At 45.1% G+C, this 24,491-nt stretch overlaps 1 protein-coding gene across 1 annotated transcript in view; it reads left to right on the forward strand.

Moving 5' to 3' along the window:
* Window positions 1-1,723: 1,723 nt before the first annotated feature.
* TJP2 (tight junction protein 2) overlaps window positions 1,724-24,491 on the forward strand; it is a 123,413-nt gene continuing 100,645 nt past the window's right edge. The window contains exon 1 of the mRNA XM_032427499.1: window positions 1,724-1,903. The gene's annotated coding sequence lies outside the window, so the exon portion shown is untranslated. The remainder of the gene's footprint in view (window positions 1,904-24,491) is intronic.

Below are 24,491 nucleotides of genomic sequence, written 5' to 3' on the forward strand. Positions count from 1 at the left end.
CTCTGGTTTTGTCTTGTTTCATTTTTCCCTCCCTTCCCCTATGATTCTGTCTCGTTTCTCAAATTCCTCATATCAGTGAGATCATATGGTATTTGTCTTTCTCTGATTGACTTATTTTGCTTAGCATAATACCCTCTAGTTCCATCCACATTGTTGCAAATGGCAAGATTTCATTTTTTGATGGCTGCATAATATTCCTGTGTGTGTGTGTGTGTGTGTGTGTGTGTGTGTGTATACCACAACTTCTTTATTCATTCATCTGTTGATGGACATCTAGGCTTTTTCCACAGTTTGGCTATTGTAGACATTGCTGCTATAAACGTTGGGGTGCATGTGCCCCTTTGGATCACTACATTTGTATCTTTGGGGTAAATACCCAGTAGTGCAATTGCTGGGTCCAGAATTGTGATGCCACCAGCTTTGCTTTTCTTTTTCAACATTCCTCTGGATATCCGGGGTCTTTTCTGGTTCCATATACATTTCAGGTTTATTTGTTCCATTTCTTTGAAAAAAGTTGATGGTATTTTGATAGGGATTGCATTAAATGTGTAGATTGCTCTAGGTAGCATAGACATTTTCACAATATTTGTTCTTCCAATCCATGAGCATGGAACGTTTTTCCATTTCTTTGTGTCTTCCTCAATTTCTTTCATGAGTATTCTATAGTTTTCTGAGTACAGATTCTTTGCCTCTTTGGTTAAATTTATTCCTAGATATCTTATGGTTTTGGGTGCAATTGTAAATGGGATCGACTCCTTAATTTCTCCTTCTTCTGTCTCCTTGTTGGTGTATAGAAATGCAACTTATTTCTGTGCATTGATTTTATATCCTGCCACTCTTCCCAGGATTTTTAATGTGACTAAATGGAAGGAGCACCTGCTTGCCAGTTGCAGGCTTGGGCACTAAGAAGATGTTGCCTTCCAGGCTGAGCAGGGGTTCTCGCGGTGACTAAGCAGGCTCTCGGGTTAAAGCTCCCGCCCTCACCTATTGTCCCAGCGGGAGGAACCGGTATTTCCGGATTGGGGCCTCAGACCCAGAGATCCCGGCTAAGGGTGAAGTTCATGGGGGAGGGGAACGGAAGCCGATCATAAAAGTTAACTTTCCACCAAAATGACCAACCTGCTTCTCACCCCACCCCCAAGCAAAAACAAAGACCCCAGCACCACCAAGCACCTACAATAATGGCCCACAACCATCCCTCCTCTAGTCTTTGAAAGGGTAGCGTAACCCCTTCCTAGCCCACACTCCTGGAGAGGATCAAAAAGCTGACCAGAGAACGAATAAAGCAAGCAGCACATCGAATCACTCTTGCCCTGGGGCGGAAAGGAAGCACAGCAGCAGTTTCGCAGAGAAGGGAAGAGGCAGGGGAATGGATGTACGGACTGGGGGGACTAGGTGGTCCCTGCGGCCAGTCCCGGCCCCACCGCTGGGTGGCGCGTGCGTGCCCCCCTAGTCGTGCCAACACCGCAAAGTAGAGCTGCAATAAGCTGCATCTCCTGCCCCAGACGGCACCTGGAACCCTTGGGGTCTCGAGGAAGCAGGTGACGGCCGCTACCCACCCTCCTCCCCTCCGGGCCGCGGCTCTCTGGCTCTCCGCCCGCCCACTCCCCCTGCCACCACCCTGGATTTTTTTTTTTTTTTCTTTCGCCCAAACCTCCAAACAGGAAATAGCTTGAGTCCACAATAATACAAGGAGCAGCGACCGAGGCTATTCGTGCCCGCCCATTCCCTGGGCAGCGTCCCGCACTCCGGCTCCGGCCAGGCGCCGCCAGCGACGAGCGCGGGCAGCGCAGGGGACACCCGCCCACCAGCCGGCGCCGCGGAGGAGCGCGTCCCTGCGCCCCCGGGAGCCGCCTTCGTCCTGCGCGGGAGCCCGCCGACTGCGGCCGCCCCCAGCCCGCAGGCGAGTACCCTTCTCCCTCCCCTCCCCGGCCCCCAGTCGCGCGCCCCGCGGCCGCCAGGGCTCGGGCGTCGCCGGGATGCCTCCCACCGGTCCGGACCCTGCGAGGGAGGGATTTGCGGGGTGTGGCGGGGCACTGGCGCCTTGGATCGGCGTGCGAGCGGAGGTGAAGGGCAGCGAGAGCACATGCGAGTTGATCCCCCCCCATCTCCCTGTGGATTCGGGGTGTACTTTATTGGGCACTGATTTTTTCCTCTCTGGGGATGCCTAGCGGACTTCTGCCTCCCCGTCCTCCCGGGGGACGACAGCGCATCATAGGGTTTCTCTTGGGGGATCGTTTGGAAGTGGGTTCTGGCCCGCACCTGTGGCAGCTACAGGTGCCTGGGAGCCACCGTCTTTTTCCTACCTGGCCTGGCGCCTTCTCCCCCAAGGAATAGGGACCGTTTCACTTTCTGTTGAGCTTCTCTTTAACCAGGATAAAAGGGCCTCTGAGCTTCTGTTGGCGCAGCCAGCGTTTGCGGTAGTGGAAGGGGTAGGAGCTGGTGCCATGGGGCCGAGGGAGGCGCTGGTTGGTTGCAAGCAGGTGGGGATTGCCCGCAGAGTCTCGGGCGGGTCTCAGCCACGGGGCTTGCAAAGCCCGCACAACCGAGAGCCCGACTGCACAGTCCCGGAGCTGCCCGCGGGCCAGAGTTACCCGCGGAGCCGCGAGCTGTGCCCCAAGCGCCAAAGAGCCTTCGAGGGTTTTCCCCCGTCCCTTTAACATGCGGGGCGTTGTCAGTGTTCGAGGCTGCAGGGCTCCTCTGTAGGGAACTCAGTTAAAACCGAGTTGGAGATCTTTCTGTTGGATAAAGGCCACTGAATTCCAGGCATTCTTCGAGCTTGAGAAGTACTGTTTTGAAGTCTGCGTGAAGACTTTCTGCGAAACTGCCTCTCTGTCAACTGTCCTAGCCGTCTGTGGCAGCTTCCTAGTCCCGGAGGTGGGTGGGGACACTTGGGAAGCCCCCTGGTCATGACGGCTTTCTGTGTGTCTAAACGCATTTTTACAAACCGTGGTTGGCAGATAATTTCCGTCCTTAACCAGTTCACCTGAGAGGTGTGATCAACCCTCATTTCCCGGTGAGGGGCCCGTGGTTCTTGAAGGTTACATGGATGGGGCTCTGGGGCCTTGCGGCTTCAAGTGAGGTCCAGGGCACCAGCGGCTTCACCTGGGGGCCTGTTAAAAGTGGGCCCAGACCTGCTGGTTCAAGACCCCCCGGGGATCGTTTGCACAATAACGTTCGAAAAGCACCGGCCTAGGGTATCTTGGGGTGAAGTACTCTGTCCAGTGTGAAGAAGTGATTTACAATACGCACATTTTCATCAAGTCCTACATTTGAACCTTCATTTTGCCAAAGCAGGACAAACACACTTAAGCCGCAGGGGTCACAGCCCCTCCACCGCAGTGTCAGGCTCCTCAACGAGATTTGGACATGTGATTAGCATACTAGCCTGTGAATTTTTTGTTTCTGGATACTTTTATTCTTTGACTGTTATTATTTTTTTCTTTTTGTGAAAATTATTTTAATTCAGTTAATTAACATATAATGTATTATTGGTTTCAGAGGTACAGGTCAGTGATTCATCAGTCTTATATAATACTCAGTGCTCATTACATCACATGCCCTCCTTAATGTCCATCCCGCAGTTACCCTATCCCCCCAATCCCCTTCTTTGACTTATTATTATGATAAAATATATATAACATGAAATTCACCATTTTAATCGTTTTAAATGTATGATTCAGTGACGTTAAGTACACTGACAATGCAACCATCCCGACTCTCCATTTCCAGAACTTTTTCATCCTTCCAAACAAAAACTCTACCCATTAAACAATACCCCATTCTCCCCTCTCCTCAGCCCCACAACTTCTGGATACTTTAAATGATATGTTTTTGTAGGGTGGAGAAAAGGCTGAATCGGAATGTAAAGTAAAAGTAAAATCATGTTCAAAGAAAATATATAAACATGTAGAGATTCCTGGGTCACTGTCCTGGTGGACATGGTACTATAGCTCCAGGTTCTTAGAGTGCATATGCTTTCTTTAAACAAACAACCCGAAACTCATGAGGGTTTCCTTTTTGTTTTGGCTGCAAAGGAATGGAGCTACCAGGGCTCAAACGCACTGATTAACTAGATGCACATTAATAACTAGATGCCTGGTGACATTTATCTCTATGTTTCTTTTAACTGGCTTTATTTTAGGTATCCTGTTTATATTGGGTTTATTATTATTTTTTTAACAGTGACTCAAACACATTTTTGAAAGTAGTTGAATAAACCTTAAGGAAAAAGTTGGTGCGGGGCACCTGGGTGGCTCAGTCGGTTACGCGTCTGCCTTTGGCTCAGGTCATGATCCCAGGATCCTGGGATTGAGCCCCACATTGGGCTCCCTGCACGGCGGGGAGCCTGCTCCCTCTCCCCCTCCTCCCCGCTCATGCTGTCTCTCTCTGTCAAATAAATAAATAAAATCTTCAAAAAAAGAAAAAAAAGGAAAAGGTTGCTTGGTAAATATAGGAGGAGGTCACAGCAAGACTTCAGAAAGCAGATTTGAAATAATTTTCCCAAATTACTCAAACTATGTATTTTGTTTCTGCTTTCATGTTAAATGAGTCTAATGGTCCAACAACAGTTCTAGTTATAAAAATGTTTGTATAATTGAGGAAAGCCTTGTAATAATGAAATGTAAGATGCATTTGTCTGCATCTGCTTAAAATTGCCCAGCTTGTGATTTGGGGACATGCATTTCAATGAGAACATAAATATGAATTGGCAAACTAAGAAAAGCGGTTTCATTCATGAGCTAAGAGAGTCATTGTTATGGGTCAAGGATGTGGTTTCAGGGTGCCTGGCTGGCTCAGTAGAGCATGTATCTCTTGGGATTGTGAGTTGGAGCCCCATGTTGGGTGTAGAAATTACTTAAAAATAAAATCTTTAAAAATTACTTTAAGAATCTCTAAAGATAAAATCTCTTTAAAAAAATCTCTAAAAAAAAAAAAAAGAATGTGGTTTCTAATACATAAGTGATCAAGGATATTGGGAAGATTTACTAAGTAGCTGAGTAGTGGGAAATCCTTCAAATTCTTCCCAGATTCTTTTTTCTTTTAGTAAGATACTTGACTTTTCCTGTGTTATGACCTTTATCGGAAAGAAGCTATTGACTTGTAGGAAGGAACTTACAGCTTCCTTTGACTGAAAAATCCCTTTGAAATGAGGAATAAAAGATAATTCAAATGGGCAAAATTAGACAAAAATTCTCCCTCTTGGATATTCTTGTATTTGCAGAAATTCGGATTGTTGTCTCCTTGTAATGGTAGTAAGGCAAAAGAGAAAAGGTTTTCCTTCTTCTGCTGCGTTGTTCTCTTCTGAAATAGCAATATAATTCAGAGTTTTACTTGGTGAACAAATGCTGTTTTGTAGTCCACACATGAGAAAAAAATTCCTTAGAACGTGTCCAGTGAATGGTTTTTTCAGTGATGCCAGAGGAATCATTTGGGGAGTTTAGTAAAAATGGATGACGTTGCTCATCATTCTCAAGATCTGAGGTTTTAGTAGCCCGAATGTTTGAAAGAACCCACTGGTCTCTATTTGATTTATTTTTTATTTTTTTTAAAGGAGAATTTGAAGTGTTTTATTATTTTTTTTATTTTTTTCCCAAAGATTTTATTTATTTATTTGTCAAAGAGAGAGAGCAAGCGAGCACAAGCAGGGGAAGTAGCAGGCAGAGGGAGAATTTATTTGAGACAGAGCGAGCACAAGCAGGGAGGAGGGTTAGAGGGAGAGGGAGAAGCAGACTCCCCACTCAGCAGGGAGCCTGAAACGGGGCTCGATCCCAGGACCCTGAGATGATGACCTGAGCTGAAGGTAGACCCTTAACCGACTGAGCCACCCAGGCGTCCCTGGACTATTTGATTTAGAATCCATGCCTGTTGCAAATTAGGTACTTTCCGACACATTTTCATTAAATCTTTATAATGACCTTGAGAGAGGTATTTCTTTTTTCCCTCATTTTACAGATGAGAAAACTGAAGCCAGTTGTGGTCTTCCTACCCTAGACCATGGTTCTTTCCATTGTTCTTCCATGTAGAATTGTCCCTGTCTACAAATCCCCCTTCACCTCCAAGAAGCTATGTATTCATTAATATCTTAAATTTTTTTTTCTTTAAGATTTTATTTATTTGACACAGAGAGAGAGACACAGCGAGAGAGGGAACACGAGCAGGGGGAGTGGGAGAGGGAGAAGCAGGCTTCCCGTGGAGCAGGGAGCCCGATGCGGGGCTCGATCCCAGGACCCTGTGATCATGACCTGAGCCGAAGGCAAACACTTAACCAACTGAGCCACCCAGGCGCCCCGTATTCATTAATATCTTTTGGAACATCAGGTACTACATGCACTAGGTCCTTAGGCAAATAAAAAGATGAGCCAAAACTGAAATAAATTCCCAAAGAGCAAAGGATTTAAAAGTAAGACCTCTGATGAGTGATCAGTTAGATTATACTTGTCTTGGAGCGCCTGGGTGGCTCAGTCGTTGAGCGTCTGCCTTCGGCTCGGGTCATGGTCCCGGGGTCCTGGGGTCGAGCCCCGCATCGGGCTCCTTGCTCGGCGGCCTGCGTCTCCCTCTCCCACTCCCTCTGCTTGTGTTCCCTCTCTCGCTGTGTCTCTCTCTGTCAAAAAATAAATAAAATCTTTAAAACAAAAAAGATTATCCTTGGCTTGAATGTAGCATTATTGTAGCTGGGCAAGATGTGGGCATTCTCCTTACTGAGATAGTCAGCCTTGCCATCTCTGCACATAGGCCAGTCAGTAGCTATGTGACACCCTGAGATGCTACAGAGTATAGAAGAAAGGACACAGGATTTAGGTGCAGGACTAACATCTGCCCTGAACACCTGACTGGGGGGGAGTAAACCTCATATACTCTGAGTGTCCACATTCCTAAATAGAAAGGTAGGGGCATAATTATCTCCCTTTAAGATTATAGTAAGGACTGCAAAGAACCTTATTTGTAAAAGTGCTTGTAAATTTTATTTATTTTTATTTTTTTTAAAGATTTTATTTATTTATTTGACAGAGAAAGACACAGTGAGAGAGGGAACACAAGCAGGGGGAGTGGGAGAGGGAGAAGCAGGGTTCCCGCTGAGCAGGGAGCCCGATGCGGGGCTCGATCCCAGGACCCTGGGATCACAACCTGAGCCGAAGGCAGACACTTAACGACTGGGCCACCCAGGCGCCCCAAGTGCTTGTAAATTTTAAAATGATAGTAGAAATCTATCTCTTATTTTCATTTGGGAGAAATTTATAATGCAAAAAAGACAGAAGAAGCTACATATTTGAGGTACCTAATACTTTTTAGTTAACTGAATCTGTAATTCTCTTCTTAAGAAAGAAAGTAATTAAGAAAGTAATTTTATTGGGACCCCTGGGTGGCTCAGTCGGTTAAGCGTCCAACTCCTGAGTTCGGCTCAGGTCATGGTCTCAGGGTCGTGAGGTTGAGCCCCATGTCCGGCACTGCACTGAGCGTGGAGGCTGCTTAAGATTCTCTCTCTCCTTCTCCATCTGCCCCTCCCCCCGCTCACACACACTCTTTCTCTAAAAAAATTAATAATAATTTTACTGAGATATAATTCACATGCCATACAATTCACCTATTTTAAGTATACAATGCATTGGTTTTGAGTATATTCCCAGAGTTGTGCAACCATTACCATAATCAACTTCAGGATATTTTTTTTTTTTAATTTTTTTATTGTTATGTTAATCCCCATACATTACATCATTAGTTTTAGATATAGTGTTCCATGATTCATTGTTTGTGCATAACACCCAGTGCTCCATGCAGAACGTGCCCTCCTCAATACCCATCACCAGGCTAACCCATCCTCCCACCCCCCTCCCCTCTAGAACCCTCAGTTTGTTTTTCAGACTCCATCGTCTCTCATGGTTCTTCTCCCCCTCCGATTTCCCCCCCTTCATTCTTCCCCTCCTGCTACATTCTTCTTCTTCTTTTTTTCTTTCTTAACATATATTGCATTATTTGTTTCAGAGGTACAGATCTGAGATTCAACAGTCTTGCACAATTCACAGCGCTTACCAGAACACATACCCTCCCCAGTGTCCATCACCCAGTCACCCCATCCCTCCCACCCCACCCCCCACTCCAGCAACCCTCAGTTTGTTTCCTGAGATTAAGAATTCCTCATATCAGTGAGGTCATATGATACATGTCTTTCTCTGTTTGACTTATTTCGCTCAGCATAATACCCTCCAGTTCCATCCACGTCGTTGCAAATGGCAAGATCTTATTCCTTTTGATGGCTGCATAATATTCCATTGTATATATATACCACATCTTCTTTATCCATTCATCTTCAACTTCAGGATATTTTTATTGCCAGGTATTCTAAAAAGAATACCAGTCCTCCATGAACCTTTTCCATCCCCTAGCTGGCATCTCCCAATCCCTTTCCTTCCCCATGCTAAACAACCACTAATCTACTTTCTATCTACAGATTTGCTTATTCAGGACCTTTCATATAAATGGAATTACACCGTATGTGGTCCTGTATATCTGGCCTTTTTTTCATTTAGCAGAATGCTTTCATGGTTTATCTACACGGTAGCATGATTCAGTGCTTTACTCTTCTTATTGCCAGTTAATGGTCCATTGTATGTGTATGCCACATTTTGTTTATCCATTCATCTGTTGATGGACACTTGGGTTGCTTCAATTTTTTGGCATAATATTATGAATAATGCTGCTGTGGACATTCATGTACAAATGTTTTTATGTGGGCATATGTTTTCATTCCTTTTGGGTACATACCTACAAGTGAAAAACAGATAATAACTCTGTATTGGACATTTTCAGGAACTGCCAGACGACTTTCCAAAGCAGCTGTACCACTTTAGACTCCCACCAGCAGTGTATGACAGCTCCAATTTCCCAACATCTTCATCAACACTTATTGTCTTTTTTATTTTAGCCATCCTAGTTGGTGTGACATGTTTTTTTTTTAAAGATTTTATTTATTTTTATGTATTTGAGAGAGAGAGAGAGTGTGTGTGTACATGCGTGCAAGCAGAGGTGGGGGGCGGAGAGGGAGAGGGGCAAGCAGACTCAGTGCTGAGGGCTGAGCCTGCCATGGGGCTCTATCCCTCGACCTGAGATCACAACTTGAGACCACCACCTGAACCGAAATCAAGAGCCAGAAGCTCAAATGACTGGGCCATCCAGGCGCCCCTGTGTGACGTGGTTTTTTTGATTCACATTTTCTGATGGCTAATGATGTTGAGCATCTTTTCACGTGCTTATTTATTAGGCCATCTGTTCCTGACTTTTTTTCCTTTTATTCTTTTTAATTTTTATTTATTTATTATTTATTTGAGAGAGCGAGAAAAAGAGAGAGCATGAGCAGGAGGAGGGGCAGAGGGAGAAGCAGAATCCCGGCTGAGTAGAGAGCCCGACATGGGGCTCGATCCCAGGAACCCCGGGATTATGACCTGAGCAGAAGGCAGACGCTTAAGTGACTGAACCACCCAGGCACCCCACTTTTATTCTTTTTTAAAGGAAAACTAGACAGAGAAAAGAAAATCAGTTTTTAATAGATTCCCTAGTTTCCATGGTTTAGGACACTGAAAATGTAAATTGAGCCCATTGCTCTTTTGAAATTTTGAAAGTTTTGGCTCATCCTTTTATTTGCCTTAGGGCCTCATGCGGGTAGTACCTGATGTTCCAAAGGATTTGAGTGAAGAATTAATGAATATGTAGTTTCTTCGAGATGAAGGGGAGTAAGTAGGCAGGGACCTATTATTCTACATGCTGATTTAATGCACACGAAAAAATCATGCACCTCTCAAATGTTAATAACACACCAAATGTGTGCACATCACACCACCCCCCAAAAAAGGATTGGTGTTAATAATGGACATTTGAAACACTTTAACTAAAATATTGTTTGATATTGTGCAGGTTAATATTTATCCATTCTACTTATTAAAATATACAGTAAAATGCTTTAAAAATCCTATTAGTAAATTGTTTATATATACAATATATTGTATTTTATTGGGGTACTCTTCATGTACCCCCAAATGGAGGATACACTGATAGACATTTTTGCCTGAGTTAGTTCATTTTGTTTTTTCTTTCCCAAGCTGCACGGCAATGTTTTGCTCTGTAGTCGTGTGGAGAATTACCTTCATGCCCTACAGTCACAAATTAATCATGAATTTTAAAAATACCTGTTGCATTTTGGAGGCCCACCTTATCGAACTTGGGTTGTGCTGTTTTGCTCTTGTATTACTGGGAAATGTAGGCAGCATTACAAGAAATAGGGAATTAGGCTGGATTTAGAAACATTTGAGAATTGTTTGAGACAGCCACAGGATAAACAAGTGCAAGTGTGTAGTGCAGTGGTTCTCAAACATTAACCATCTGAATCGCCCGGACGGCTTGTCCAAACACATATCTGCAGCTGCACTCCCTGAGTTTTTAGCTTCTGATTTGGTAGGTCTGGGGTGGAGCTTGAGAATCTGCCTCTCTAACAAGTAATCAGGCAATGCTGATGCTGCTGGTCTGGGGATTGTGTGTTGAGAACCAGTGGTTTGGAGGCATTTGGAAGTGTCAGACTGGAGCAAGAGTCGGGGAAGGGACAAAGCTGGAGGGTAGCTGGGTGCCCTGTGCATGCAGGAGCTTGGTGGAGCCAGGGGAGGGGGTAGCATCTGAGGGAGGCAGACACAAGTGCTGGGAACTGAAATGCAGGGATGCGGTGGGGAGGGGTGGCTGGAGGAAGAGAAACCCCTGCGATAGGGAAGGCAGGGGCAGAAGGCTCTGAGGAGACCAGGCCCACAAACTCTGTGTAAACTGGGGAGTAAGGGCATGTCTGGGGGGTTGGTTGCAGAGTGGGGAGGGACGGGCTGTCACCGGCTAGTGGATGCTGTAGTTGTATGGGCCTGGCTTTTCCACCCCTTCCAGGAAGCCCAGCATTACCGAGTAGTGGGATATGCTGCTTGGGGACCCCAGGGTCAAGTGTGCACTTTCCTCATCAGACCAGAAGCCCCGTTAGTCCTTCAGGCCACAGTCCTGGAGTCACTACTGAACCCTCTCCCTCTTCTTGCCTGTCACCACCAATCATACTTAGCTTAGAACCAAGGTGAGCTTTGTCAACCAGGAGCAAGAACCCTTTATGCAGGTAGTGACCTTGAATTTTACTTTTCTTCCCTTCATGTATTTGCTGTTCAGCTTAATAGCTTTAGGATCTGTGCTACTAAGTGTCTAGTCTCCTTAGTGTAACTGGGCATAAGCCGATTCAGAGCAGGGGTGCTGACGTCCGGGTTATGAAGGTCGGGTTTGCTACAGAAGAGAAAGCCAAGAAGGACGGTGGCAGCCCAGCGCTCTGGGGTCTTCTGAAGCTGAGCTGTGTTCCACCCTTCCTGCTGGTTTCATGCAGTTCAGACAAACATCCCCTAATTTTATTTTACATTTAATTTTAAAGGAATCTTCATTGTATCTGAGGATGTAGGGCATTTCTTTTGAGTTTTGGAAGAAGGCCAAATACTGCCCAAGGTGTTCTAGGCTGGCATTTGGGGGCACCTGTCGTTAGCAGAGAGGGTTTACTGTCAGTGGCTATGGACTAGCTGCTCAGCTCTGCCTGGTACTTGCTGGTCGGCCAGGAGCTGAGTTAGTCCCTTTACTCTACTTTAGACTTGTCTGTTTGTCCCCGATCCCACTCAGCCAGTTGCACACCTTTGCATTCCTGCCGGGCCCCTGTGGGCTCTCCTCCTATAACAGACAGGACTGGACAGGAAGCATTTCGCAACGCTTCTCCTGTGCAGAGACAGTGTCTTGGCGTCCCCAGGACCACCCCCAGCTTCAGTGATTCATAAGAGGACTCACAAGACTTAGCACAGAGTTATCACTATGATTATTGTAGTCATGGATACAAAGCAAAATTGGCAAAGGGAGAAGGTGCACAGAGCAAAGTCTAGGACTTGTTCTGTCGGCATTCCCTGCGGAGCAGGTGCCAGAAGTTCAGGTTCCCAGAAGGAAAGCTGGTATTAGGATAAATTACACTGTTTGTGCAAACAGTTTAGGGAGAGTGAGGCACTCTTACCAGCCCTGGGAAAGGTGGGAACCTTCCCCAAGTCCAAGCTTCCAGACTCCAGCCAAGGGCCAACCTTCTAAGCATCCTTTCAAAGGGTGTTAACTATTTCGTGCACTGATGGGGATGAGGATGGAAGGGGAGAGTGGTGACAGAAGCCCCTGCACTTTGGGAAGGGGTCTGTCCATGCAGCTTGAGTCCAGTGCTGCAGGAGCTTTTCTTTGTCTGACCAGGGTGGGAGAGGGTGGAAGTGAACTTGGGGTTTGCATGCAGATCTTGGTTTTAGGATGATAAATAGATTTCCTTCACTGAAGGGACAAAGAAGGGCAGTAGTGCACATTAGAAAAGAGTTCAAAACCCTCTTCATTCATTCTTTTTTTTTTTTTTTAAAGATTTTATTTATTTATTTGACAGAGAGAGAGAGACACAGCGAGAGAGGGAACACAAGCAGGGGGAGTGGGAGAGGGAGAAACAGGCTTCCCGCTGAGCGGGGAGCCAGATGCGGGGCTCAATCCCAGGACCCTGGGATCATGACCTGAGCTGAAGGCAGACACTTAACGACTGAGCCACCCAGGTGCCCCTCATTCTTTTCATTATAACTTAAAAAAAAAATCTCGGGGCTCCTGGGTTCAGCATCCAACTCTTAATTTCGGCTGGGGTTGTGGTCGCAGGGTCCTGAGATCTGTGTCCGCCTAGGGCTCCACACTCAGCGGGGAGTCTGCTTGGGATTCTTTCTCTCTCTCTGCTCCCCCCCCACACACTCTAATAAATAATAAATAAATAAAATCTTTATAAAAAAAAGTAATCTCTACTCAGAACATGGGGCTTGAACTCATGACTCTGAGATCAAGAGTCACTCTCCCATGCACTCATGTATTCTTTTTTTTTAAAAAGATTTTATTTATTTATTTGACAGAGAGAGAGAGAGATAGATCACAAGCAGGGGGAGTGGCAGGCAGAGGGAGAGGGAGAAGCAGGCTCCCCGCTGATCAAGGAGCCCGATGTGGGGCTCGATCCCAGGACCCGAGTATCATGACCAGAGCTGAAGGCAGATGCTTAACGACTGAGCCACCCAGGCATCCCTGCACTTGTGTATTCTTTTTTTTTTTCCTTTTTTTTTTTTTTTTTAAGATTTTTTAATTTTTATTTATTTATTTGAGAGAGAGAGAATGAGAGAGAGCAAGCACATGAGGGGGGGGAGGGTCAGAGGGAGAAGCAGACTCCCTGCCGAGCAGGGAGCCCGATGCGGGACTCGATCCAGGGACTCCAGGATCATGACCTGAGCCGAAGGCAGTCGCTTAACCAACTGAGCCACCCAGGCGCCCTGCACTTGTGTATTCTTAACACACACTCTTAATGCCTGTACTCTACCAGGCAACGTGCCAGGTGCTAGGGATACAATGGTGAGCAGAGCAGAGTCTCTGCTCTCATGAGACCCACCTTCTAGAGGGAGACAAATAAATGGCAGTTACATTTCATTATGATGGTGACATACCAAGGGCCCCAAGGCACCTGCCCAGGCTCAGTGAGTGTAAAGAAGGCATGAATTTTATAATCAGACCAGCCTGGGTAGGAATCACACCTCTACTACTTATTACCCGTGTGGCCGTGGGCAAACTGCCTAGTCACATGGTGCCTGAATGTCTTCATCTGAAAACAGGGAGATGTTATAACCACTTCTTAAGCTGGTTGTGAAAATCGAACAAGGTAATGCATGTAGAATGCTCATCTCAGTGACTGGAACAGTGGATGTGTTCGCTACATAATGGCTGAGTGGCATCTAGGCCGGGGAAGGCTGTGTTAGCTGGAGGGAACGGTATCCGCCCTACCCTTGCTCTGTGTAGACTCTGCTGCCTGTCTCTCTCCGGCCCTGGGCTCAGAGGTGCTCGCTCTGCTTACTGGTCTGAGAACGCTCTTTGCTGTTATGCTTTTTCTGGCTCTTGGGGATACTTTCCTCTCTGCCTGATGCTTCAGATCTTTTTGTCAGCCTAAGGGATATCTGCATATTATTAAGACCTAACCCAAGTACCTTCCCTATGAAGGTTTTCCCAAGCTAGGATGCTCAGACAGAATTGTCCCCTCTCCCTGTTGTCCCACAGTCACTCACATCCCTATTACAGCATACAGTTGTCCCTTCGTTAGACTGGGTGATTCTTGAGGGCGGGGAGGCCTGGGTATTGTCTGCATGTCCAGTGTCAGTCAGTGTTGGATAGGGAGTGGTTCAGTGGCTGTCCAGCCAGTGAATGAGTGAGTGTTGGGTTGGACTAGAAAACTCAGTAGGAAATTGACATAGTGGCAGCAAAATAGGCCTCCACCCTCAGAGCAGAGCTTACAGTCTGGAGGGGGAGGCAGCTGGTAAACAGGTAAATACAAATACGTAATTAGAGACGGAGGAGTGACACAAGACAGCAGTCTGGCCCAGCTGCAGGCACAAGGGTGGCTCGAATAGGGAGACAGACGAGGTCCGAACGCTGATGCTCTGAGCAGTGTGCACTCACCTTCTGGAGCCTGGCTGATGCTGGAGGCTGGAAGGACTGGTCAGGCAGAGGGCCCCACCAGGAGAGCCAGGAGTCCTCCAGATGGGAAGACATAGGCAGATCAAAGGCTAGTGGCGCCTCAGCAGCCAAAGAGCAGGACCGAGAGGAGATCTAAGTGGACACTTGGGAGTCACAGTGGTTCACTCCAGAGCACTGCAAATGGGTTGAGGAACCCAGGGCTGATTGAGGGAGTGGCACCCATTGAGCTGAAAGACCTGTCTGAGCTGGATCTAGGACCTTAGTCCATTCAGGCTTCCATAACAGGATGCCATAGACTGGGGGGCTTAAACAACAGACATTTATTTTTCACAGTTCTGGAGGCCGGGAAGTGCGAGAGAAGGGTGCCAGCAGGGTGGGGTTCTTGGTGAGGGCCCTCTTCCTGGCTTGCAGAAGGCCACCTTCTCACTGTGTGCTCCCATGGTTTTTCCGGGGTGCATGAGCATGGATAGAGAGAGTGATCTTGCTCTCCCTCTTCTTGGGAGGGCACTTACCCAGTTATGAGGATCTTGCCTTCATGACCTCATCTAAACCTAATTTACCTCCCAAACACCTCATGTCCACATACCATCACCCGAGGGATTAGGGCTTCAATTTCAGAATTTTGGAGGGACATATTCAGTCCATAGAACCTGGGCCAGTAAGTATTTGCTGAGTAAAGAATAATAGCACTTCATATGGTCTAGGCCCTAAGAGTTTTGCATATGTTCATAAAATTTAATTCTCACCCAATCTTAACAAGTGGGTGCTACTATCATTCCCTATTTACAGATGACAAGACTGAGGCTCAGAGAGTTTAAAAGACTTGCCAAGGCCACTCAGCTAATTAAGTATGAAGCTGGGATTCAAACACAGGCAGTCTGGTTCTAGAGTGCAGGGTCTAAACCATTATACCTTGCTGCCTCTTAATAAGGAAGTAAAACCCAATATTATTGGGTGTCTGTCATATGCTGGTTCCTGAGCAAGGAGAAGTACTAGAGATACAAAGATGAATAGGACATCGTACCTACCTTCTGGGCCATCATAGAAAGCTCAGGGAGACAGACCTGTAAAAACATAATTTTTTGAAGCCAGTTAAAATGCGTTGTTGAGCCCAACAAGGAACTGTCTCTCACTTTTCCTATGGGACATAGAACCATCAGCGGAGGGAAGTGTTTTCCTATTTCAAATGTGTCCAATGGCAGAAGTGCTCACACAAAAAAATCTATTGTTTAGGAAATAGTGGGCTGATTCATCAAATTAAAATTTGCTCTTTATTTTTAGTAGCGTGTACAGTATAATGAGAATAATTACATGATGGTAACAGGTACCCTAAACTTGAGAATACTGTCCAGATACAGGTTGGGAAAAAGCAGAACCAGTTATGTAAAAAAAGCTTTTTTAAACAAAAATTTTGGATAGTTTTTTTTTTTTTTTAAGATTTTATTTATTTATTTGACAGAGAGAAACACAGCGAGAGAGGGAACACAAGGACGGGGGAGTGGGAGAGGGAGAAGCAGACTCCCCGCCGAGCAGGGAGCCTGATGCGGGGCTCGATCCCAGGACCCTGGGATCATGACCTGAGTCAAAGGCAGACGCTTAACTAAACTGAGCCACCCAGGCGCCCCTGACAGGAAAGTTTTAAATGAGAAGCGGATCTTGAGTGAGTGAGCGCTCCAGCAGTTACAGCAGACCCTTGCACTGACTTCCCACACGGGCAGAGTGCTGTCTGCACAGCCCTGGTCTTTCTCAGCTGTGCCTAAGAGTTTGAAGTGTGATTCAGCTTCCTGAATTCCCGTTTTAATGGATTCAGCTTGCGCTACCAGAGACCAGCTCATTCTCACACTATCAGACATTGGCGCATCTTGAACACGGAGGATTTTTTTCCTAGCTGGTTTGCTATGAAGCCTGGGCTGGACCAAATCGCAGGCTGGACATGTCCAGGCCACCAGGTACTTCTGGGCTTTTGTCTTTCTCCATCACAGGGCAAAACTTCACAAGAGTTTTACATTTTTTTCACTTTAGGCAGCGTTATGAGTTGAATCGTATGCCCCCCCCCGCCGCCCCCCAAATTCATATGTTGGAGTCCTAACGCCTAGTCCTTCAGAATGTGACCTTATTTGGAGATAGGGTCTTTACAGAGGTAATGAAGTTAAAATGAGGTCATTAGGGTGGGCCCTAATTGAATACGACTGGTGTCCTTATAAGAAGAGGACGTTTGGATGCAGACAGGTACAGAGGGAAGATAATGTAAAGTCACAGGGAGAAGACAGCCATCTACAAGCCAAGGAGAGAGCCCTGCCTCGTGGGCCTCAGAACGAACCAACCTGTCAACACCTTGATCTTGCACTTCCAGCCTCCAGAACCATGAGCTGAATAAATTGTAAGATTTCTGCTGGTTAAGCTCCCTAGTATGAGGTACTTTGTTACGGCAGCCCTAGCGAACTACTTCGGGCAGAGTAAGAAATTCTGCCTGAAACCACGTGAACTGCTAAGACAGCCGTAACGACACACTCCACCTTCTCCCACTGATATCCCGGGACAGCGAGCCTGGGGCTCACAGAATCGGGTTCTTCGGCCTTAAAACTACACAGTGTCTTCGGGGTTCATCAGGATTATAGCTTCAGGGCTGCATGAGGCTCCTCCGTGGGGCCCCACTCTGAGGCTCTGCGCCCAGCTCAGCTGCAGCACCGATCGCTGAGCAGGGCTCTGCCTGGACCCAAACCTGTATCTGACCATCAGGCAGACCATTCCTGCAGAGGGTTGGGGGCAGGCCCAGATAGATCGGGAAGTCAACCCCCGCAATTGCCAGGATTCCTTCTTTCCTTTAATTAATCTCCTTCCATGGCCCAGAGGACCTACCCTATCCTCTGCACATGCTTAAACACATAATTTAAACTCTGTGTTTCCAGTTTTGATAGATTTAAGCAGAAAGTATTTGAGAGGCCCAAAGAAGGAGTAACCTAGCTGGGTCTGGGGTGGGGGGTGGGAGGCCTTCAACCAAAGAGAGCTTTCTGGAAAAAATGAAGCCGCAATTAGTTAGCAAGGAAAAGAAAATAACACACACTTTCATGGTGTGCATTACATGTGCTAAATGCTTTACACATGGTGACTGATTCAGTTTTTAAAACAACCCTATGAGGTCAGTGCTATTATTAACCCCATTTGTAGATGGAAAAACTGAGGCAAAGAGACATTAAGTGACTTGACCAAGATCACAGAGCTAATTAGAGGGGGAGCTGGACTTCGGTCCTGGGCAGTGTGGTGCCCCCAGTCATGCTGGGAGTGGAGGGGTGTGTCAGCAGCGGGATCGTGGGATTGTGTGAACTACACTTGTCAAAGCTGACCGTTATTACCTCAACGCTTCCGAGCTGGTGTAGTCCCTACCAAGTTCCAGAGACGCTGTCCCTGAAATTGCAGAGCAGAAGGGACTAATACCCTCCTAACCCAACTAATGGCCAAGCCCTTCTTGACTTAAGCCAGCTCCTCTCAGTGTTCTAAATTCTGTGCATTGCCTCCTCACTCATCTGTGCCCAAGCAAGAGAACCGCTAGAATCGTACAACTCTAGGTTCAGAGTAGAAACATAATACGAACACAGTTTCTTCCAAAAGCAACAGGGAGCAGATTTCCCGCACATGAGGAGTGGAAAGTTTTTTATTTCTTAGGAATGAGGAATCCATGAATTACTATGTATACACAATATTTGGGAGGAATAGTTAATTAAGTAATTTTAATGTTGGCTATTAATTATTCTGCAGCAGAGGTTAAAAATGTGGCGACTGTTATAAGGGAGAACCTTTGTAGTTGGTGGGTACCACCTATGTTCTCTTTTTCAGGGTTTCCAACTCTCACTCCAGCCCCTGGGTCCTTGTTCCTTTCAGCCTGCCTGTTTTTTCAGTCTGTTTTTTCCCCACAAAACCACTCAGCCTTGGGCTTTTCTGTTTCTTTAACTATGTGTTGAAGGAAGTTGTGGGTGCATGGGAGGGTCAGAAGTTTGTAAGTGCACCTTGTGCTTGCCTGTAGAGAAATGAGGATTGAGGAAGGTTTCTTGAAGAGGTCTTGGGAGTGGAAAAAGGACAGATCGCAGAGGTGTAAGGGAGAGAGGGAAGGACGAGATGATAGGGATTGAATGCATATACATCATCCTCATGCATTACTAAAACCACCCCTGTGTTGTGGTCTTATTCCAGTTTTACCGATGATAAAATAGGTTCAGAAGGGTCAAGTAACTTGTTGGAGATCACTAGGTGTTAAACAGCAGAGGTAGGACTCAGATCAGCCTTCCCATGTACACACAGCTCTCTTTCCCTTCATCACAGGGCTAGTATGAGTGGGCACCAGGGGACCAGGTGAGGATGGCTTCCAGGTCTCATGCCAGGCGAACAAGGCAGAGGATGCAGGAAACAGAAAAAGCTGTGGCTGCGGGCTGGGCAGGGGTGATTTCAGACACGTATTGGGTTGGGTGGAAAGACAGGATTAGAATGACGGATTTGGTGGCATCCAGTTGAAGGTAATGGTTTAAATAAATCCAGGAGAGCGTGCATTCTGAAGATGACTGTGAAGAGAGCAGGCTGGTTTGGGCAGAGGCGGGTGAATCTAGGAGAGCCACAACTAATGTTCGAGAACTCTTTGGTGATTCTTTTATACCATGGAGCCTGTTTTTCTTAAGTGTTCTGATAGATCACCTGAGTAGCAAATATGTAAATATATATTATATATGAAGATATTAAGGGGGCAGAAAATACAACGACGTGCATACAGTCATATGGTTTATTTGCAGTAAAGCTTTAAAAAAAATAGTGGTTTCCCTCACTCTTCTGCTTTTAGTTAGGGTTTTTCCAGCTCCCTGAAAAGCAGACCACACCCTGTAAAACAGCCCATTTGGGACATTAGTTCATTTCCATTTTTATACTTCTAAAGCACGGGAACGGTTAAAATACCCAGGGAAGAAGGATGTCCACTGTTTCCTCCAGCAGAAATAAAGGAGAAATAATCAGTTCAAGGGAACACACCACTCTGATCTGTGAATTTTTATGTTCAACTTTAATCATTCAGACTAAAGTATCCTTGAGTATCCTGACTTAAAAGCTCTTTGGGATCATTTAGACTTAAAGTTGTTTTTTATTTTATTTATTTTTTAAAGATTTTATTTATTTATTTGACAGAGAGACACAGCGAGAGAGCGAACACAAGCAGGGGGAGTGGGAGAGGGAGAAGCAGGCTTCCCGCCGAGCAGGGAGCCCAATGTGGGGCTCGATCCGAGGACCCTGGGATCATGACCTGAGCGGAAGGCAGACGCTAAAGTTGTTTTTAAAATAGATCAGTGATTTTTAATCAGATAGTTGTAGTTGTAAAGAATTTCTAGAATTCGGGGCGCCTGGGTGGCTCAGTTGGTTAAGCGACTGCCTTCGGCTCAGGTCATGATCCTGGAGTCCTAGGATGGAGTCCTACATCGGGCTCCCTGCTCCGCAGGGAGCCTGCTTCTCCCTCTGACCCTCCCCCCTCTCATGCTGTTTCTCACTCTCTCTCAAATAAATAAATAAATAAAATCTTTAAAAAAAATAATTTCTAGAATTCTAAGGGAATTAACTAAATAAATACACATTTCTGAAGAGTTTCTAGACTTATAAAGAAAATGCCTTGTAAGTACATATCTAGATGGGGGTACGTTGGCTAGATTTTTGTTTTCTGTGTTATTGTCCTTAAGTACTCTTACGAAGGCGTGCGCACAAAGATGACAATTTTTTAAATGGATAAATAAATAAATCATAAAACAGAACAATCTCATTTATGGAAGAAAAGCAAATTCTTTCTAATTATTTGCAAAGGAAGGATTCTTTTCCTCGTGAAAGACCCCATTTTAGTTTTGTGTGAGGTCATCATAGATAAGAATCACTTCGTAAGATGTATGTTAAGTGCATAAAAATTTCCTATACAAAACGGAACTTTAAAATGTGCCATTGGTGGAGTACCGTGTCACTTTCACCCGGGTGAAAGGGTGACAAGGGCTAGACAAGGACTAGCTGCCAGTGGGCGATGAGTTTAACTTGATTTTTTGTGGTGCTGCCAGCTCGGCCTTCGTTTCTTATTTGAGAGGGCTGTATAGTAGTTTTTATCACGCGTCATTAGAAATACAATTTGTTAGAACAAAGACTGTTGTGTAAGTATAATTACATCTCCCTGTATGATTAAATGAGGGCTGTATTGTAGCTCTTTTCAGCGGTGGCCGCCGCTGTAGCAAACCAAGGTCAGCCTATAAAAGAATTCCTGTGACTAACTGGTACTAATTGTTTACAGAACAGCCAGTGGGAGTAATATTCAGGAATATTATAGAAATGAAATATTCCGAGACCAAGTGGTTTATCCCTTGTTTTCACCACTCTGTTGGGGTTAGATTATATTAACTGTATAGTCAGGCAAGTGAAGTGGGAGTTCTTAGTCTTTTGTTGTTATTGAAATAGAACTCTGCATTGGTCCGGTCAGGACTCTCATCTTCTAAATGGGAAACTGAGGTTTAAGGAGAGATTGAAGGGTTATTTAGGCCACTGACCTTCAAACATTTTTGCTCACACACCCTACTCACATTTTTAAGCACACCCTACAATAGTAATTTATAACTGGCATATCTTTGTAACTTTTAAAAAAAATTTATTTTTATTTTTATTTTAGATTTTATTTAAACTCAAGTTAGTTAACATATAGTGTATTATTAGTTTCAGGGGTAGAATTTAGTGATTCATCAGTTGCATATAACACCCAGTGCTCATCACATCACGTGCCCTCCTTAATGCCCATCACCTACTTACCCCATCCCCTTGCCCACCTTCCCTCCAGTAAACCTCAGTTTTATAACTGGCATATCTTAATGTAATTTAAAATATACAGTTCTCAAAGTAAATATTATGACTATTTCAAAATAAGCACTCAAGCTAAGTTTTTAATGGATGAGAGAAAATAGGAAACAGATGGTTTAATTTTTTTTTCCATACCCCAAGGACTTTTGGTGTGTACACCCCACTTCGGAGACCACTGATCAAAGCCATTCAGGTTAAAAAAAAAAGACAAAGACAAAGAAACTTGCTATTGAGGAAAGAGAATCTGTAGAAGAAGAGTTCAAGATTTGGCAGGATGGGGAAGAGTTTGGGACATTTAATTACTATGGATATCTAGGTTAATCAGGATTAACCCATAATGCCTCCCTCCTCTTTTACTTCCCTTTTATGTCTGAGTCTGTTTAGACAAGGACTAGCACAACTCCTATAGCCTAATCAGTGGAAAAAATATAGTTTGAAGAAGTTGGTCAGGGAGGCGGATAAGTCAGAACTTCTGAAGTACAGAAATGCAACTAAAACAAAATTTCACAGGGGTGCCTGGGTGGCTCAGTCATTAAGCGTCTGCCTTTGGCTCAGGTCGTGATTCCAGGGTCCTGGGATCGAGCCCCACATCGGGCTCCCTGCTCAGTGGGAAGCCTGCTTCTCCCTCTCCCACTCCCTCTGCTTGTGTTCCCTCTCTTGCTGTGTGTCTCTCTGTCAAATAAATAAAATCTTTAAAAAAAAAAAAACAAATGAAATTTCACAAAAGTCAGTTATTAACTTGGATAAAAGTGTAAGTGGGATCGCCCGGGATGACCGTGGCCTTAGGCATAGCTGGATCCAGAAGCTCAAAGGAAATCATCACATCTCTGTTGGTACAGTTCTTCCTAGGTGCTAGTGATGAGCCCTGTCACGTGGCATGGAACATACGTGCCAAGAGTCCTGGCATCCTATCTCCCCTGGTTTGCAGCTCAGACGGGAAGGGGGCATTTCGCTGATTGTCAGATTTTCATCCCAGGGAAGACCGGCCCATGTGTACCATGACTCGTTAGGTGGGCCACTGTGATGGACAGCCCTCCGTTAGCCCATGGAAAGAGGACAAGAAAGGTCTTCCAAGCTGAGGGGAGACATTTACAACAAGGAGGGGGTAGAGTCTGACCATCGTCAGACAGTGTATTTTTATGCAATGGGAGCTCACCTATGTTGTGTTCTAGAGGTATTTGAAAAAGATATTAAAAAAAAAAACTCAAACAGAATTGTTTCTCTATTAATTAGTTAATCTTTGCTATTGACTCAAGCAAGGAGTTTATAGCATTTAGAAATGCCTTGCTAGAAAATGACAACTGGAACTCCTTATTTGTCAAAACACAGCTTTTTGGGTAGAGGTATTTGTAGAAGGAGCAAATCAGTTTCTGATTTTAGTTCATCCAGAGGCATGCAGGCTTTTTGGACCAATTATTTCCAGACCTTGAGATAAATCACCTCCTGTGCCATTAGTACTTGAAGGATTAGCAGCTTCAAAGATTTATGGGCGGATTAATTGGGGAGTGTACATTAGATTGCTGTGTTTAGAACCATGGTTGTCCTGCAAGTCATTTTCATTAGTGCTTATTCAAAATTCTTTAGCCTTATATAATACTGACATTGCAGGGAAATCCGAATGAGCCTTTTCTTTTTTTTATTTATTTGTTGCTTGGCCTCAGCCTTGCCACTACCCTCACCCCACACTTGAGTTTAATAGCTTGAGCTAGGGGTACACAGAGCATCATCTAAAAACGCAGGGACTTTGGGGAGTGCAAAGATTACTTCGTTTGCTTCTGCTGATCAGTACCTGAAATTTACATGACCTTGCACTGAGAGAGACAAGATGAGGTACAAGAAATACATGGCTATCTTGGAAGCCGCAGTTGGTATCACCCCACTGAACAAGAGAGAGCTTCTTCCCGAGAGCAGAAGACATGTGAACCTCTGGCAGCACCCCGGGTAAGCAGAGAAGGGCAGAAGATGCTTCGTGTGTGTTTGGGGGGTCTCGATGGAGGAAAGGGTCATCCCCGTCTTAAGGGTAATAGACGGTGAGTTCTTCACTAAGAACTTATTTCTTCCTGGCACATAGGGCCTTGCCAGACTGAATTAAAATAGTTAGTAATAAAATTCATAGTAATAATATCTTTAAGAAAAACTCTAGTCTAACAGCCAAGAAGATGAGGTAATAGGTGTTTCTACATTCGGGTATTTTAATTTTCTGATTTTGACTTTTTTTTTTTACATGGTCTGTACATATAGAAGTTCTTAAAGATGAATTAAATGTGCCTTATTTTTTTCCTACAATGCAAGTATTTTTCTGACTAAAGTGTACATGTGGAATGTTTTAGGTATACTTTTTATTTTACTTTACATCTTTCTTTTTTTTAAAAATTAATTAATTAATTTATTTATTTGACAGAGAGAGACACAGTGAGAGAGGAAACACAAGCAGGGGGAGTGGGAGAGGGAAAAGCAGGCTTCCCACCGAGCAGGGAGCCCAATGCGGGGCTCGATCCCAGGACCCTGGGATCATGACCTGAGCTGAAGGCAGCGACTTAACCGACTGAGCCACCCAGGCGCCCCTACATCTCTTTCTAATGCCCCACTAATTTACCATGCTGAAGAAGGGTTTAGATGTTTTTTTTCTGAATGGTTAGAGGCCTCGATCCCTACTTTCTTGTCTAAAGTCCCTTCTTTTGTGTCTTTTACACATTGAAGAGAAGTTTAATTTAAGGTGTCTATATGGCAGATAGTATTTTTAAGGACTGAATTGAATTTCTCTTTTTATTTTTACATTTTTTTAAAGATTTATTTATTTGAGAGAGAGAGACAGTGTGTGAGCATGGGGAGTAGGAGGTAGGGGCAGAGGGAGAGGGAGAAGAGAGTCTCAAGCAGACTCCCCACTGAGCAGGAACCCAACATGGGGCTTGATCCCATGACCCTGAGATCACGACCTGAGCCAAAACGAAGAGTTGGGTGCTTGACCTACCGAGCCACCCAGGTGCCCCTGAATTGAATTTTTAAACTGAATGAACCACACATTGGCACTCACTCAGGGATCAACTTGAGGCATCTGTGTAGCTAACGATATTTCTTTTTAA

This window comes from Phoca vitulina, unplaced genomic scaffold (assembly GCF_004348235.1).
Source record: "Phoca vitulina isolate PV1807 unplaced genomic scaffold, GSC_HSeal_1.0 scaffold37, whole genome shotgun sequence".
Taxonomy (NCBI): domain Eukaryota; kingdom Metazoa; phylum Chordata; class Mammalia; order Carnivora; family Phocidae; genus Phoca; species Phoca vitulina.